Raw genomic sequence first — 16,269 nt, forward strand, 5'->3', positions numbered from 1 at the left:
CAAACTACCAAATCTTGTGTATCTTAGGAAAGAAAACAAATTATCAAATCTTGTGTAGCTTACAAAATGAAAAAGGCACAATTCCTGGTTCTTAAAAATATCTGTTTTGAAAATGATGCAGAGAGAAAATTGTCAGGTATCATTCCTGTTTCATTTTTATATCTAATGCTTTTGAAAGTGGAAGAGAAGAACAAACATTTAGAAAGGTCAAGGAGAATCACTTTCCTTTTCTCATCACCTTTACAACTAGGGACATTAATTCTGAGAACTCATAGAAGTTTTGGCTTTCAAAAATGAAATAACATTTATTTAATTCAGACACTTTTACCTTTACTTTTGTCATATTCAAATGACATTAAACTTGCATTTTAAGTGACTGTTTGTTATATGTGTAATAAAACACATAAGAMAAAGGGACCAAAATGGTAATTTTATTCTACAAGGAAGATAAAGTAACAAATTAAGTTATTTAATAAAAAAGTTACTGCAACTTGAAATTTTTAAGACTTTTCTTTTTAGCTTTTCTTTTTAGAAAGACTATTACTACAAAGAATTCTAGAAAATATTATTAGCTACATATTTGTCACTTCAGTGCAAACCATGTGCCCTTGCCTAATTACTTATATATATATAAAAGATTCTGTAGTAGAAAGCTTGAGAACAAGATGCAATTGTGTGATTTAGTTTCATATTTCTATAACCAAAAATACATCTAAGCTCAGCATTCTGTAATGCAGCTTTGTGATGAAAATGTCTAAACTGTTCTTTTAAATAGCAAATTATAAATACCAATTATGACTGAGAAGACTAACTTATTAAGTATATCTGATTAATTGCACTGCCTCAGATATGCTTTATGCTATTATCAGTATGACCAAAACCTACCTTTGCCACTAATGTATGAAAATGATTAAACTACTAATTGTTGCAGTTACCTTTTATGGAAGAAACTGTAAGTGAAATATTCTACAATTAGCATCATCTTCTGTGCCAGGACGCCTGCTGGGGCAAGATCATCTCCCATCTGTTGGATTCTTGGTCAAGATTTTGGTTCTTACAAAGTACAATGTAAAAGGGTACCTATGGAAGTAGATGAATTGTGATATATTTTGTGAAAAATAATGTTATTGTTTCTGACCAATTTTTTTGTAATACCTTCTCACCCAGAAGCATCTAAGTTCAGTGGAACTTGCACACCCTTTTCCTTTTCATCTAGCTCTCTTCCTTTCTATACGCAATTAATTCCATACCTATATATTATGTATTTGATCTAGATGTACATATTCATTTGACTGAATTGAAACTCTGAAGCACCCTAACACATGATATCCATAAATTATTCAAAATTCCAACCATGAATTTTAATTTGATTCTGAACAACATCCTAATCTAAAGAGATGTTAAGTAACCTTTGCAATATATGTTGATGTATAAATAGTGGCATTAATGCCTCTGAACCTCTTGGTAAGTGTTTCATGGTATCACACGCTCTCCATCGCTCCCGGCCCTGAAGGGCATTGTTAGCCCCATAGTTTTTGTTTTGTATTCTCCAAGGTTGATTCCATGAAGAGCTGCTCTGCAGCGTGACATGTTCTGCATTCATTTTGCACCCATGAATTATGGGATTGTGTGTGAAGAGTTGAAGAACCTATTTGTGCCATGCAATGACTTGGGCTAGAAAGGGCCTCTGGATGTTGTCCAGTCCAAACACACTCAGTGTTTGGACTAAACACTAAAACTTCAGTGTTTCATTAGGTTCCTCAGTAAGTTTTTTAATAAGCCCAAGTATTCAACAGCTCTGGGTAACTTCTTGCAGTATTGGACCACTGTGTTTGTGAATGTTAAAAGATACAAAACAAACRAAAACGTGGGTTAGAGATACTGTGATAAAAGACGTCATAGTTGTCCTATAGCTTCAGCTGTGAGTCAGCAATGTGAGAATGACAGCTCATTCTCATGAATGATCATGTTACATGGCAACATGTTATTTAACTAAATCTGCCTCTGTTTTTATGAACTGACTTTTGGTATTAAGTACTACTTCTTTATATTTGTATTTGAGTAGTCAGTAAAGAGTAATAGCACTTACCAGATACCTTGCAGCACAGTACTGCATAGGCAGACAAGTAGAAATATCTTCCCTTTTAGTTATGAATATGAAATGCTCTCCTTCGATTTGAAACTCAAATGGAGAAAACTGTTTTGTGAAATGTTGTGAGCTGAAAGAGAGTATTCAGGATCTGTAATACGGTTTAGTGCAAAAGGAGTAAATAAACTGCAGAAACCAGTCAGGGCTGGAGGAAGAGATAATTTGGAAGTTTTATATTTTGGATGTTTCCTACCGTAATTGTTAACTATGATAAGTAGAGGCAGCTTTTACAGCACTGCAGTATACCTGACAGGAAGTGTGCAACAAACTGTTTCAATTGCTAATGCACTGATATTAACGGTGCAATCCGGGACAATTGTTCTATCAATAATTACTGAGACATGGTAAAAAGTAGTGCCCATTGCTTGATGTAGCCAGCCAAATGGAGGCCCAATAATTGTCTCCTGCATCAAACTATAAAATATAATGACTTTTGAAGGTTGAAGTTTATGAGAGCAGTTTATTATGTGTTCCAAACAATGTTTTATTTTGATATTGTTTCTTCATTAGGAGGATAGGAAGCACTGTAGCTGAAATTGGGCTCAAGGGAACCAGCGTCTACCAGTTGTTTAACCTTGTGACATTCCACTAAAAAGCACTACTTCTTCTGAAATACATAATACATGAACTTCTCTGATTGTTTAGCATTGATCAGTACTCTAGTAAATTGAGTTAGTATCTTATTAACATAAACAGCAATGCTTTAGTGATCCTCTTCACCCTCCAATGGTATATGAGGTGGCTCAGGGATTTCTGCTTCTTAAAATCTGCAAGTCAATTTAGAAAGCCGCGCAGTAAGAAGGCGCTTTAACAAAGAAAAGTATTTTGAAGCAGCATCCTTCTGATTGCAGATGCATCCACTTTAACCTCAGTATTTAGCTTCCAGTATAGATTATTTCTCAGACTTCTTGTCCTCTGCTGTCAGACCTGGCTGCCGTCATATTTCTTCTCTCTCCGTGTAACTGTGCCAAACCATCTAGCCTTTCCTTTTTCTATAGCTTTAGAAAGTTTTAGAAGCCTGTTATAAATTTTTTTTTTTTTTGTAAAACATGTGCGTGCACATGTAATTTCTTTAAACAATTTGACACAGAAGACGTTTTCCATTTGCCATGTTGATTTTTCACCTCTCTTTCACTTCTCAAGATGCAGAAAAGCAAACTGTCTAAAATGTGCCAAAYGTTTCAAATATAAAGTAGAATCACCGAGTCTACTTTTATCATCAGTTCTACATAATGATAATTGTCAGAGTTTATTTTTAACTCTCAGCAAAAGGTCAAAATGAAATATTATGTAGAATCAGGGGATCATGCATGATTAAGGCTCACTATGTATTAAGAGCATTTCAAATCTGAAGAGAGGCATTTCTGTCTAAAGTAAAGTTTGATGTTGTGAGAGCTTTGATTTCATAATGTTGTCCAGCCTATCAAAGATAGTTTCCCTAAAAGAAGGAGAGAAAACTTCAAAAAGCCCTTTTCAAGACTGAATTCCTAGAGACTTAATGGTTCAGCATCTCTGACAGTTCTGAAGCCCTCCGTACTTGTCAGAGGAGGCCTCAGCTGTTACAGGTGATGTTTTGATCCCTGGAGTCCCCATGCATTGGAAGCATCGGGATATGCCAGGCCTAACCCCAAGTTTGAGTCTGCCCCTTTGTGCTCAAGCAAATTTTTGAGAAACTTACCTAGATTAATATTTCAGAGCTAAGTGGGACTGTGGTGTATATATATATATGTAAACTACTCTTTGCTCAAAATGCAAATTTAATCTTTTGCATGACAAAAGTATTGCCAGAATCCAAAAGACAATAAATGTACATACTTATCTGACAGAAGACGTTACGTGGTATCAGATCAGAGAGTTTAGTCTCTTAATCTTTGTTTACTTACCACTAATCCTATTCTCAGTCAGCTGCTAACTATCATTTATTGTTAAGTATGTTTCATTTTTSTGTTCATATACAGACACTCCAGAAGTGGGATAACCCGCAGTGAGATACTGATTTCTGGATGCACAAGGCCACCTTCATGGTTCTGTGAGATGAGCTGGTATCTGTAATTCTTTTTTGGGGGTCACTGAAGTTAATGTTCCTTCAGAGTAAGAGTAAATCCAAGCTGTCATCTTAGCCAACAGTAAAGCATATGACCTTGAGAAAAAAGGGAAGTCTGTGTCCTAGATCTTGCAGTCTAGTCCTCAGAGGAAATAGGCAAATCCCCCTCTGGGACTTCACATTGATCCAGAGGAGCCGAATCAAGAGGGCCATTAGTCTTCACTATTCTTATTGTAGAGCATAAATCCTAAACTGCTTATCTGGATGCAGAATAATAATAATAAAAAAGTGAATCTAGGGCCTAAGGCTTCTTGTGAATCTTCCTTTCCTTGCTAAGCCTGAACATACTGTTGTACTATTTCTGGATCACCCAGTGATATCTATAGACATTCTAGAAGATGTTGTAGGTGGGTGAGCTGCCAGCAGGCATTTTTGGCATTCATTCCTCTGAGCACATGAAGCTAATTGAGGAATTAGCTGGGAGCTGGTTGCTCATGGCCTTCAGCTGTGCGGAAGCTTCCTGGTACAAGATGGCCCAGGAGAGAGGTYTCCTAGGGGTGAAGTCCCAGTTGTGAGGGAAGGTTTGTTTCTTGTGGATGGTAGATGCAGGTGCTGGTAGACATGAAGAGCTGGGGAGGTAAGGATGCTCTTAACTGTGTGTCTGTAACTGTGCTGATTACTGTGCTGTGGCACTGAGCTGTGTGTGCTTTTGAGGGACTTTCCACAGTGGGCTGATCTGCAGGGTTTCACCCTCTTGGTGATCCTGAGATGTGCTTGTGTGTGTAGCAGCAAAGGCAGTCTGAGCTTTGCTGAAGTGGTCCAACTGGCTTGGTATACCAAAGACTGAAAGCATGTGTGCATGAACACTTCTGTAATTAATGTGTGCACAGATAATGATTCTTGTTGGTCCAGAGGTTGAGGAGTTAAGTTTCCCTTCTAACAGATAAAACTGCCAGAACTTTTTTAAATCTTCCTTTCCAAGATGAAATAGCAGCTCTATTTCTATGTAATATCTTATTTCTCTAGGATGCAATCCCTAACTTGTCTGTCTAGCATCAAACTCTTCACTCTGTTTCTAGGCTAGTTCCCAATTGCATGTTCTGATTTTTCACTTTTTCTGTTTTAAACTAGCACCTCTATTTCTAACTATTCATCTTCATGTATTTTAATATCATGTAGCTCCTACTTCTCTCTAACATTTATTGCTCTGACTATCCTAGTGCATATTATGACACAGGATAATAGCACCAGTTTCTATAATTCAACCATTTTGATTTGAGGTGAAAGGTTAAATTACTGCTTCTATTGTTTGTTTTCAAACCTATGGAAACATTTCAACTCTGCAAATATGATCTGTTTAGTTTTAGTTTTTTTTTTTTTTTTTTTGGTTATTCCATTTGTATTTCTTCTGTGAAGAAAATTAAGAGCGGTTTCACTGCAATAGATGTCATTTAGCTCTTGCTTTTTGGCCACCTATTCTTTTCCAGAACTTAATTGATCATGGGTCGACTTGTTAACAACACAGATGGGATATCTCACTATGATAATTAATTATCTGAACACTTTTCTTACAAAAATATCTTTAACAAACCAAAAGTGTGTTTTAAGGGCAAACAGGGGTAGTAGGCCTGAGGGTAAACAGGAGTTAAAAATGCAGGTTAGGAGATAAAATAATAACAATCTCATAGACTGTTGAAAGTTTTAGAGGTTACAAAGGAATGCCCTTAATTTGCTTTACACTTCCCCAAAACTTTTTCAATATTTTTGTGAAAGAGTGAAAGGACGTAGAATTATTGGGAGTTACGCAATTGGAAGGAGAACATGGTCCTTGTTTAGGACATCTTCTGCAGCATTTGAGAGCTTTTGCTATTCCCCACTTCATAGCAAGGTCATTTCTGTAAATATCATCCAGATGTCTGTCCTCAGGGTCTGTCTAAATATGGTTTTTGCTGTGAACAGGGGCCCACCCTTGTGCCTTCCCCTCCCTCTTTATTCTCTCTTGTTCTCCTCCCACTGCTTTGCAGTGTAGGCCCACTCCAAAGTACTGCTCTTTTTTTTTTTTTCTTGTTTTAATTATATTGGAATTGATTTTAGGTAGCCATAGCTTTTGTCTTAAGCAGTATTTTGATATGCAGAAGGCACACACAGTCACCCTGTAAGTGAATTTTTGCCATATATTCCACTAAACAAGAGTAGGGTGAGGGAGAAGAGTGATTTAGGGATCTTGCAAACCCACCTGGGTTGACCCTGCGCCCCGAGCTCTGGGTGTCCCTGATTGAGCAGAGGAGTCGGACTAGATGATCTCTAGAGGTGCCTGTCAACCTCAACCATTTTGTGATTGTGAGAAGTGCAAAATTTCAGTTTCCCAGTTAGTTTATATGTTTATGCAATTATTTACTTGAGGTTTTTATTCAGTAAACTGAAGGATAGTCACGGGGTAACAGCTGTAATACCTTGCATTTCCTTCTAAAGAGATTCACCACAGGAATTTTACATTATATTTGAAAGCACAGATATGTGGACAGAATGAAGAGCAACAAAATGCAGGTGATAGTTTTACTGCATACAGCTGTTTCTTAGCAGGCTATGAAACACCCTAACGTATGAATCTACTTCAAAATGGTAAGCATTCAGCAAGAGGAAATTTCCAACTTCTTTGTGCCCATGTAAATCCTAGGGGATTTACAGTTGAATTCTGACAGATTCTGACAGACTTSCTCGTGTCTGCAGAGGAAATCATCAGCAACATTAACATAGCAAGAGTTATCAGAGCACCTGACAATTTTGCAATCTGTATTTGACTTTTAATGGAAAAAGCTGGTGAGTATTGCTTGATTAGGAGCCTCAGAAGAGCTTGTTGAAGGATTGTATTTTTGTCATTTGTTTATTTGAAATAATTCAGGTAACTAAGGAAAACCTTATCAGAAAGGTAGTATCTTATGAAAGATTTTAAGTACTTTGAAAGTGTAAATGTTATGAATTATCTATCAAAAGATATCAGAGCCAAATTATTCTTGCATTTGAAATGTATTCCAAAACTGCATCTGATTTAAAATAAGATTTTAGAAGTTGTTCATTAGACTAATTTCAAGTCCAATTACCTTTTGTAAAGATGGATTGAAACTCTTCTCTAAATGGATGCATTTTCTATTCATCATTTAGAGTTTAGTTTAAAATMTTAAACTAAACCAAGAGCATATGCTTTTAACAGACTGAAATCAGAATGTGTTTTATTCACTTTATGTGCAAGGAATTGTTTCTGACTCTTTTTCCCCTCCCTTGACTARAATACAAGGCCTAAGTGTCCCAATATTTTTAATAGTAGGCATCGTTAATATTTTTATCTTCACTTCAAAAAGRATTTGGTCAAGGTATTTATCATGGAATTCATCCTTTTTCTGCACCTCACATAATCTGTTGTGACTTTTTAACTGTCAGAGGCAGTTAATAATAACTTGAAGGTCTCTTTGTGTGCACGAATGTAAGTCACTGGGACCTTTAGCTCAGCAGCTACATGACTGCATCCAAGCAAATATTTTCCAATTGTCCAAATGGATACTCCAAGAAGTCACTGATCACTTTTTAAGTGTGGTTCTAAGTCTACCRAGATTTAAAAAGAATCAGGAGGACAATTTAGTGTCTGGACAGAACCTGATGCGTTTCAATCTTGGATGTTGTCCAAGATGCCACGACATGTAGAGTAGTCAGGGGCTGAGATCTCAAACATTAAGCCCCTGTTTATGACTGACMTAAAGTTGCTTCTTAATCTGTACTGAGGGGGCTGCAATCAAAGAGCCCACATCAGGTAACTGCATGGAAGCAGCCACTTGCCCTTTGGCAGATGTGGAGGCCAATTGCCTGACTCGCAGCATAATTCCTGGCATTAATATTTAAAACAAGCATGGCTTATCATGGTATACCAAGGGATCTAAGTGACCTGGCACTGACCAGGTTTATATTTCTTTATAAAAGCAAGAAACAGAAAAGAAATTATAACTTAGTTCTTCCTTCCAGGACAGCTACCAGTCTATTAGGCTGAAGCATTCAGGCATTTTGGTTAAAAAATTTAAATAATCAGACTAAATCAGAATCACGCATCTTAAAAAGGAATCCAATCAAGTATTCTCATTATGGCCATACAGATATACATCTGTATGCATCTCTACATCAGCTATATACCTCTAGATATACAATCACAACCGAGAGGAACACAGACTYTAACAACCCTTAGAGAGAAATACAGAAGTTTGAAGCCTAATTAACAGYAACGTGAGCAGAAATTTGATTGAAGAGAGCTGTTAAGGCCAAGTTGTTCATACTAAGGAAGAGAGTGCATGCTAGAGAAATACTTGCCTATTTACCTTTATTACAGGGGTTGTAAGTGCAGTTTCTCACCAGCAGGAGGGCAATACGTGTATATTTTTTAAATTGAAATTAATGGCAGGAGGCCCTTTAAATACGTACTAATGTTGAGAGTAAGAGTATTCCATGCTATTTTTTATACAAAACGAATTAATATTTCTTACCAAATTCAAAATATTCAGGATGGATCCGTATTTCTTCTGTTTGCCCTGTACCTCCACCTAGTTTTGTACTGCAGTTCTTCTTGCAGAGAAGGGGGGTGGAGGGGGAAATACCCCACTACATTTTTTTAAATATGGCTTTAATACAATTTTTATGTCATGTCTGCCTACTGAAGTACTATGGTTTTTAGCTTTTTTTGACTAAAGAGAGTGTTTTCAAGCTTCAATTTACTTTAATTTGCACCTGCAATATTTTATTACAGATATTCTGCACAGATTTGGGGAATGTGATACCACAGTTCTGAGTACAAACAATTTAACAAACAATCTGAGCTGGTTTTGAACCACTTAGTATTTAATTTTCTTCTAATCTTCTCTCTGATATTTTCTTTCAGTCAACACTCTCTGTAGCACATGAGGATGTTTTTCATAGAGGAATGCCAATAAAAAATGAAACCCTCAATCCTATATTCATATTTGAAGTCCATCTATATCTGGCAGTTTGAAAAACAACYATCTTTGCAGAAGAGTAGAAGTGTTACTTGCTCTCTGATAAATTTGTCATCAAAGACATAAAAATTAAATTCAAGTGTCTCTTCCAAAGATTTTACTCTTCCCTTTTTGGATTATATTCATTTGTAGTTTGCACCGAGCTCCTGCAAATGAACACGTTCAGTGTTTTACTCTTCTCAGACTTCAACGGCACTGCATTTTCAGTGGATGGGTTTTCATCRGTTTCCTCCATTTTTCTTCCCTTTCCCTTTCTTAAGCAGATGCAGAATTGTTGCATATGCCCCACCACGTTGCCATATCTTTTTAGAAGGAGAATCTTCCTCATTAGTTGCTTGGCTCAACATTCATATAATGAAAGAATATTTTAACTTGAGTGAGCATTTATTATGTTCTTAGCAGAAAAAGAAACACTTATTTTGCTGCATTTTTGACAAGGACAGTTAGTTCTGGACAGAAACTTAATAGAGCTGGCCTGAATTCCTGGCTCTGCTGCAGACCTTCCTTCAGAAGCATAAACAAATCATGGAATTTTTTCTTTGCCTCAAGATTTTATTCTGTTAATGGGGGTATTAATATGTTCCATGTCTTGTACTGTTTTAATTTATCAAGAATGCAAGAGACAGTTAGTATCATCATACAGATAATATATATCTATATGCTTTTAATATATATATGCACACACACATATCCTATTATTTAGAGTGAAAAACTCTGTGCAGCTAAAATACTTCCGCAATACTGGTAACCAAGTATTAAATACTTTGGGAGCTGATCTCTCTGAAAGCAGAAGAGACATTAATTTAGACCTGGCCATATGGACCGTATAGAGACAGAGGAGGGAAAACGGCCCCTTCCATAGCTCTGGTGCTGAATACACTGGGGGCTTTAGTGGCCCGTTGGATCCCATGGGGTTCTCGGCCTTCCCTTGGTGCCCCCGGAGCTCCCTTGTGGAGCTCAGGCTCATGGAGGAGCCTGTTGTTGTCTTGAGGTGATGAATGAGTGACGTTGGGTTTGGTCTTCACTTCCATTGAAAACTGTTGCTTCCATTCCATGAACCTGATTTTAACATTTTCTTCCAGTTATTGAAAATTACTGAGTTTTCCACTCTGCATGCTTTCACAAGCTTCAGCCGGAGGACAAATACTAATGCTGCTGCTCCCAAGCTAGGAGGAGTGTTTATTGATTTATTGGTACTGACAGACTTTACAATTTCAATTATTATTATAATGTTATCTGTCCTGCTCAGACTTTTTTCAGACTGAACTTACAAAGACTTTTAATGGATTACTTTGGTCCTGTCGCCAATACTGGTTCCTCATTCCTTTCCCAAACTGTACAGATACCATCCCTGGTAGTGAAATACAAGCAAAATAACTATATTTAAGTGAAAGGAAATTTTTCACTAGTAAAAGAAAATAAAGTTTCTTGGTATCTTGGTAAAGTTGAGATGAAATGATGGAGCATATCCAGATTACATGAAGACTTAAAAAAAAAAAAAAAAAAAAGAAAAGCTTATATAGTGAATGAGAAAAGGGAAAACCTGGGAAGAAACAGGGTGTAAGGGCTTGTAATGCCCGTAAACATATAGGTAAAGTGATAGAAAATTCAGCCTCAGAGAGGGTGAGTAAAGACAGACATACATGTCGGAGGTGGCCCGGGTGATGGGTAACGGGCTGTCTGGGCACAAGCTACTTCAGCAGCAGGGAGAACCAGGAACAGGTGAAATGGATTTTGTACAGCCAGACACTTGGATTCTCCCAAGAGTTTACATGTGGTGCAAGCAAATGCCTGCTAATCTTTTTTTTGTAACTTGAATATCTGAATTTGTGATATGTGGTCACAGAATAGAACATGACGTTTTCTTAGGATAGAAAGGTGTAGCTCCCGGAAGCAGGCTCTGTTTCCATGGTCTGAATTACAGACAGGTTTTTTATTAAAAAAAAAAAAAGAAAATATTCTGTCTGCAGTGTCCTCTACTTCATTTGAGCTTAAGTTTATGCATCAAATGAGCAAACCTGAGCACCAGGAGACACACCAGTGTGTTCTAAGAAAAATATTTTTATTAGTTAACAAATGTGCTGTTGTATACACAGACCATTTATATGATTGTTAAGAAGCAAAGGAAATGTACTCTGAACCTTCTAGGTTCTTTTTTGCACATTAGTGCGTGGTGGGTGATAGCAGTCATTGCCCTTTCCACACGTAGAGGAGAGTGCCATCAAAGCAAGGCTCTTCTGAAGCCCTCTACTGCCAAAAAAAAAATAGCCTGTTTGCATGCGGAGGCTTTTCAGTCATTTAATATAACAAAATTAGCTACAGGATATCTTTCAAATAAGAATAAAGATCGTCCTGAATGTATGTCCAAGTATTTGGGTTGTAGCATGGTTTCATTTTAACATTACAACTTAGACTTAACAAAAGAGTAGACTCCTCTGGATGAGATTGTCTGGGGGCATAATAATGAGATTTCTTCCTCCTCCCTGCCAGTAACAGCACTGAGTTGAGGCAGCTCATGTGCAGACATGGAACTTTATTTTTTCCTACTGTGAACGTGCTTGGCTTTCTCCAGTGGCTCTGAAATGTATTTCTGGAGTAGCCAGGATCTCCTGATGCAGGGGCRTCTAGTACATATCTGATTTATTTTTCAACTAAATCACAGACAAAGGGCAGATATAGATATGCTTCATGTATTTTATGGAGAACAATTTGTGGTTTATTGCAAGGGCTGACTGAGAAGGAATTTAAAGGATGTAAAAGATGGAATGTGGTTCTAAATCTGATTTTGATGTTATGCTCTGTAACTCYGGACCAGGTAAGAATTTTAAATTTCAGTTTCTCTATTTTCCATTTTATGATTTGATTGATTTTAAATAGGATCTTAATTAAATTTGTGTTRTATCTGGAGGATCTAAACCTCCATTTTTTTCTAGATTAAAACCATAGAAACCTAGCAAATTTTCATTAATTGTAGTCGTCATTAAGTTTTGACAAGAAAGCCTTGGGGCCAAAAATGCAGAAAAGTGACCAAAATTCTTTGTTCTGATTAATTATACATATACTCATTGAATGCCAAGGAAAATATTTTGAAAAATCATTGTAATTCTTGTGGAAGATGAAATCTTTGAGTAGGGAATGAATTTTTTTGTTTTTTACTTTTATTAACGACAAAATAATTAATTTGAGAATGTGCTGAGTGCTATTATCAGTGAATAAGGAGAATTGTCTTTAGTGAGTTGTTCATAGATGAGGAAAAAAAAGAAAAAATGGAGCTTCTATGTAGGTGATCACTTACGTTTCTAGGATAAATTCAGTCCTTCTAAGGATAACCTCATTATTAATTTATTAGCAGAATTTATTTATTAGCCAGTGTAATATAGCGCTGTAGCTATACAGTTATAGCTACCAGTAGTTACCAGAGCTCTGTTCTTGTCTGCAGGAAAAGGYGTGTTCATAASCATGCAAACCACCAAACGTTTGCTWATTTGGCAAGCTCTCTTCCGGGTGTATGTGCGGATGTGTGCATGTGTGGGCATAAAGGTGCTCACCTTGTACACATTCAGGCCAATGGTCCTCACTGAAATAATTCTTGCTGGTTTGTGTGCTTTGATAAGTAAATTGAGCTACAGTTCTTATGACAAGACAAAGCTGACTGATGAGGGTTATTTCAAGCATGGAAGGTATGTCACTGAAAAGGAATAACACTGATTTCTGATAGCAAAGTAAACTTGCATTCTCCTGCTGCTTGGCCACTCTAGTCAGTTTTATTTTTACTCTTTAATTTCACTCAACWTGTTAATGAAGGAGGTATTTTTCCACAAAATATTAAGGCTTTAAACTACAAGTATTTCTTCCAGACTTAATTTTTATGAGGAATGGTGGTGCCGGTAAGAAGGGCTACAAGTCAGAATGACTGCCAAGAAGGGATGATTGGTATCTCTTTCCTGTAATATATGTCGAGMCAGCTCATGCAGAGCTCCTTAAATTACAAATTAATCAGTACAATATAATTTGTATGCATTTTATGCATTCATTTTCAAGAAAGTGAAATTAACCACTGTAGAATCAGCTTTACAAATTTTACTAAAAAAAATTTTACTGGGGGGGGGGGAAAAAAAAACCCAAAACTTGAAGTTAAGGATCAGGAGTCTTTTATTGGTGGCATCCCTTTAAATAATCAAAAACAGCCTTGACATGTTGAAATTGATATCAAAAAGCACACCAAAATGTTGGGATGCTCTTCAAGAACACTGCCTGCCTGCRATGTTGCTCCGTGTGAAAGAGGTGATCAAAGAAGTGATGATGACAAAGGGAAGAAAGAAATGAAGTAAATGAACTTACATTAACGAATACTGCTAGAACAGGAAAAAAATCTCCAGCGGTATCTGTTACTAAAAGTAGTATTATACTGTCTGCCTCAGCCTAGAGATGTAATGAAGTACTAGCAGAAAAGATCTATTGGCTATGGTTGGGGGAAAAAAAAATCAGGTTAACTGATGCAACTAAATTCTCTACCTTCATGGGTCAGTTCCTTGCTTCCCTGCTCCTATGTGTGAATGTCTTTAAGTCTTGCGGTTTTTCAGGGGGATAATTGACCCAGATTCTCCTCGTTTAGGAGCTCGGGAGAAAAAAACGCCAGCCCTGGGACTGAGARGTGTCTGGCTCTTCCCTCTGCCCTTGGCCTCCTCACCCAGTGTTGACATTTACCTCTGCTGGGGGTTTTGCAGACATAGATAAATTAGTTATCACATAATAGAAGAGCACAGCCTCTTATTTCCTTTCTCAGAGTAAGTCAAGCACCTTTTGCAGCAAATATACATGTAGTAGTAACTTGCATGTGACAACACTGAAGTCAGGTCCGCTTGAGTATTGGAGGGAATATCGAATAAAGGCTGACATTTCTTGTAGCTATTGCTTCCCCGGCACTAGGCCAGGGCCTATGTTTTCAGGTTAGAGACTGTTTTGCTGTCATTGCTGTAAACTGATTAAATAGCGAATTTAGCTTTTGTTAGGAAATTGCTCAGTTTGTATAACAATACACAGGCTTTGTTGGACTAAGCGTTGGTATTTGGTGGGATTTGCTGTAATGTCTCCTGGAAATCAAACCAAACTGACTCAGGCTAATACCTTTCTTGTAGGTTCATCTTTYAGTTCCTCATAACTTTATAAGCACCAGTAGTGCTTTTAGCAGACCTTTGGAGGGAGTGGGGATGGAGGAAAAGAGAGAAAATGAAATGAATGTACTATGCAATTTGGTATTGTGGAATTTTGCTCAGAAACTGCAKTGACACCTATATGCCATTTCTGCTGCACATTATGCTCCTGAAAAGGGSATCTCTGGCAGGCGACTTCCACAAAACAGCCTCCCTGGGAGCCAGCCKAAGTCCAACTGGAGCAGCAGCAGAGGCAGTTGTAGCCCCTCTTTCCCCTTCCTTCTCAAYCCATAGATACTTTATGTATGTATGTATTGATACCTCAATGCATAGATAGCCCTATTCCATAGGGGGAAGGAGCCAGGTGTGAGCAGAATTAGCCTGCCAATTTTGRCTTCAAGCAGAACTGTACCTTGGAGAAAGACTATCCCCCTGGAATATCATTGTAGCTTCTGATCTCTTCCAGAAGCTGTCGTAACGGTTCTTTGGAGATCATGGCTTTTGAAGTRGCTGGAGTTATTTCATTAGCTTGTTTGAGAATAGAGGAATGGTAGAAAWAATACAGTTGTGCTTTCCTCTACCTCTTAAAAACAACGCATCCTTTTGTCCCTACTTGGATATCAAGTTGAAGGAGAGTGTGCTGGAATGCCTCAGAGCTGAGCCCTGGTATCAGTGGCATGTGGGATTCCCAGCAAGATGTCCTACTGAAAGCGTGCCAGGGAGAGAAGGGTTTTTTCTGTCTTAAAAGAAACCTGAAAGGAAAATGACATTACTGACTGAAAGACCCAAAAAATAGGTTTGTAATAAATTGGGAATTGTTTTGCCTTAAGTGGCCAATATGCTGGGTTGTCCTCCAAAGAAGATATGGAAATAAAATTTGTCACCTTAASTTAATCTCACAGGTGTTATTGGCCATTTTATCACTATGAGCTTATGAGCTTTTACTTAAGGTTCAGGAACTAGGCTTTTAAGAAATAGACGCTCTGAAGTTTATAGTTAATTCTAGGGAAAAAAAAACATACGAATCGGAGAAAGAGCGAGAAACCCTACTCTCCAAAAGTCAGTCTAATTAGAATATCAGTAGCTGCATTTCCAGTGTACCTGAAATGCACATCATGGGCAATCAGTGCAATAATTACAGGAGAGCTGCTCAATGAACTTGACTGYGTGTTTGGCAAATAGTCCTTTGGAAATGAAAAGCCTAGTGCTGTGCAGAACACACAAGAAATTCTCTGTCTTCAGAAAAGGCTTTTGGATTCTGTACTTGAGCAGTGGAGTTGGACTAGATGATCTCTAGAGGTCCCTTCCAACCTTAAATGTTCTGTGATTGTGTGAAATACTTTAGCCCATTTAAACTCTTACTTAAAGCAAGCAAAGAAACAAAAAGTAAAGTTTTGTGCTAAGGGAGCAATTCAACTTGGTGAGATATTGCTGAAGAATATGAAGGGCTCTCTTTGAGTCAGTGCACAATATTGATTTTTAAAGGAAGACACTAATAAAAAAAGACACATGTTCATGCATTACAGCATAAAGAATCTTTTTAGTAATAATTGTGTTTTACTTATTTGTTGGTGAAAGAGACATTACTTTAGAAGTCGGTACTGTAATTGCACTGGACGTCACAGAAGCGCTTGGCAGAAATAACTCATGGAATAGGCTTTCTGTAGGAGGAAACGAAGGATGAGATTTGGCCAAAACAAAGTTGTCCTCACTTGGGTGTCTTGCTGTTTGTTTTTTCTCTTTTTCTCTTTCTTTTTTTTCTTAAAGGCAGGCAGGAGTTTATGCACAATATTGCAAACTCTTAACCAAGTGAAAACTATACTTGATTTTCTTGTACTCCTGCACTTCTGGCTTGCTTTTGCCTTGGTCATTACTGTCAATATAATTTTT

The 16,269-nt window shown here is 37.4% G+C and overlaps 1 protein-coding gene across 1 annotated transcript in view; it reads left to right on the forward strand.

The window, feature by feature from the left end:
* Positions 1-4,781: 4,781 nt before the first annotated feature.
* Positions 4,782-16,269, forward strand: part of LOC112944482 (protocadherin-11 X-linked-like) — a 154,898-nt gene continuing 143,410 nt past the window's right edge. Inside the window, exon 1 of the mRNA XM_026035926.1 lies at positions 4,782-4,830. The gene's annotated coding sequence lies outside the window, so the exon portion shown is untranslated. The remainder of the gene's footprint in view (positions 4,831-16,269) is intronic.

Source organism: Nothoprocta perdicaria, unplaced genomic scaffold (genome assembly GCF_003342845.1).
Source record: "Nothoprocta perdicaria isolate Ctin4 unplaced genomic scaffold, notPer1 scaffold_17, whole genome shotgun sequence".
In the NCBI taxonomy this organism is placed as follows: domain Eukaryota; kingdom Metazoa; phylum Chordata; class Aves; order Tinamiformes; family Tinamidae; genus Nothoprocta; species Nothoprocta perdicaria.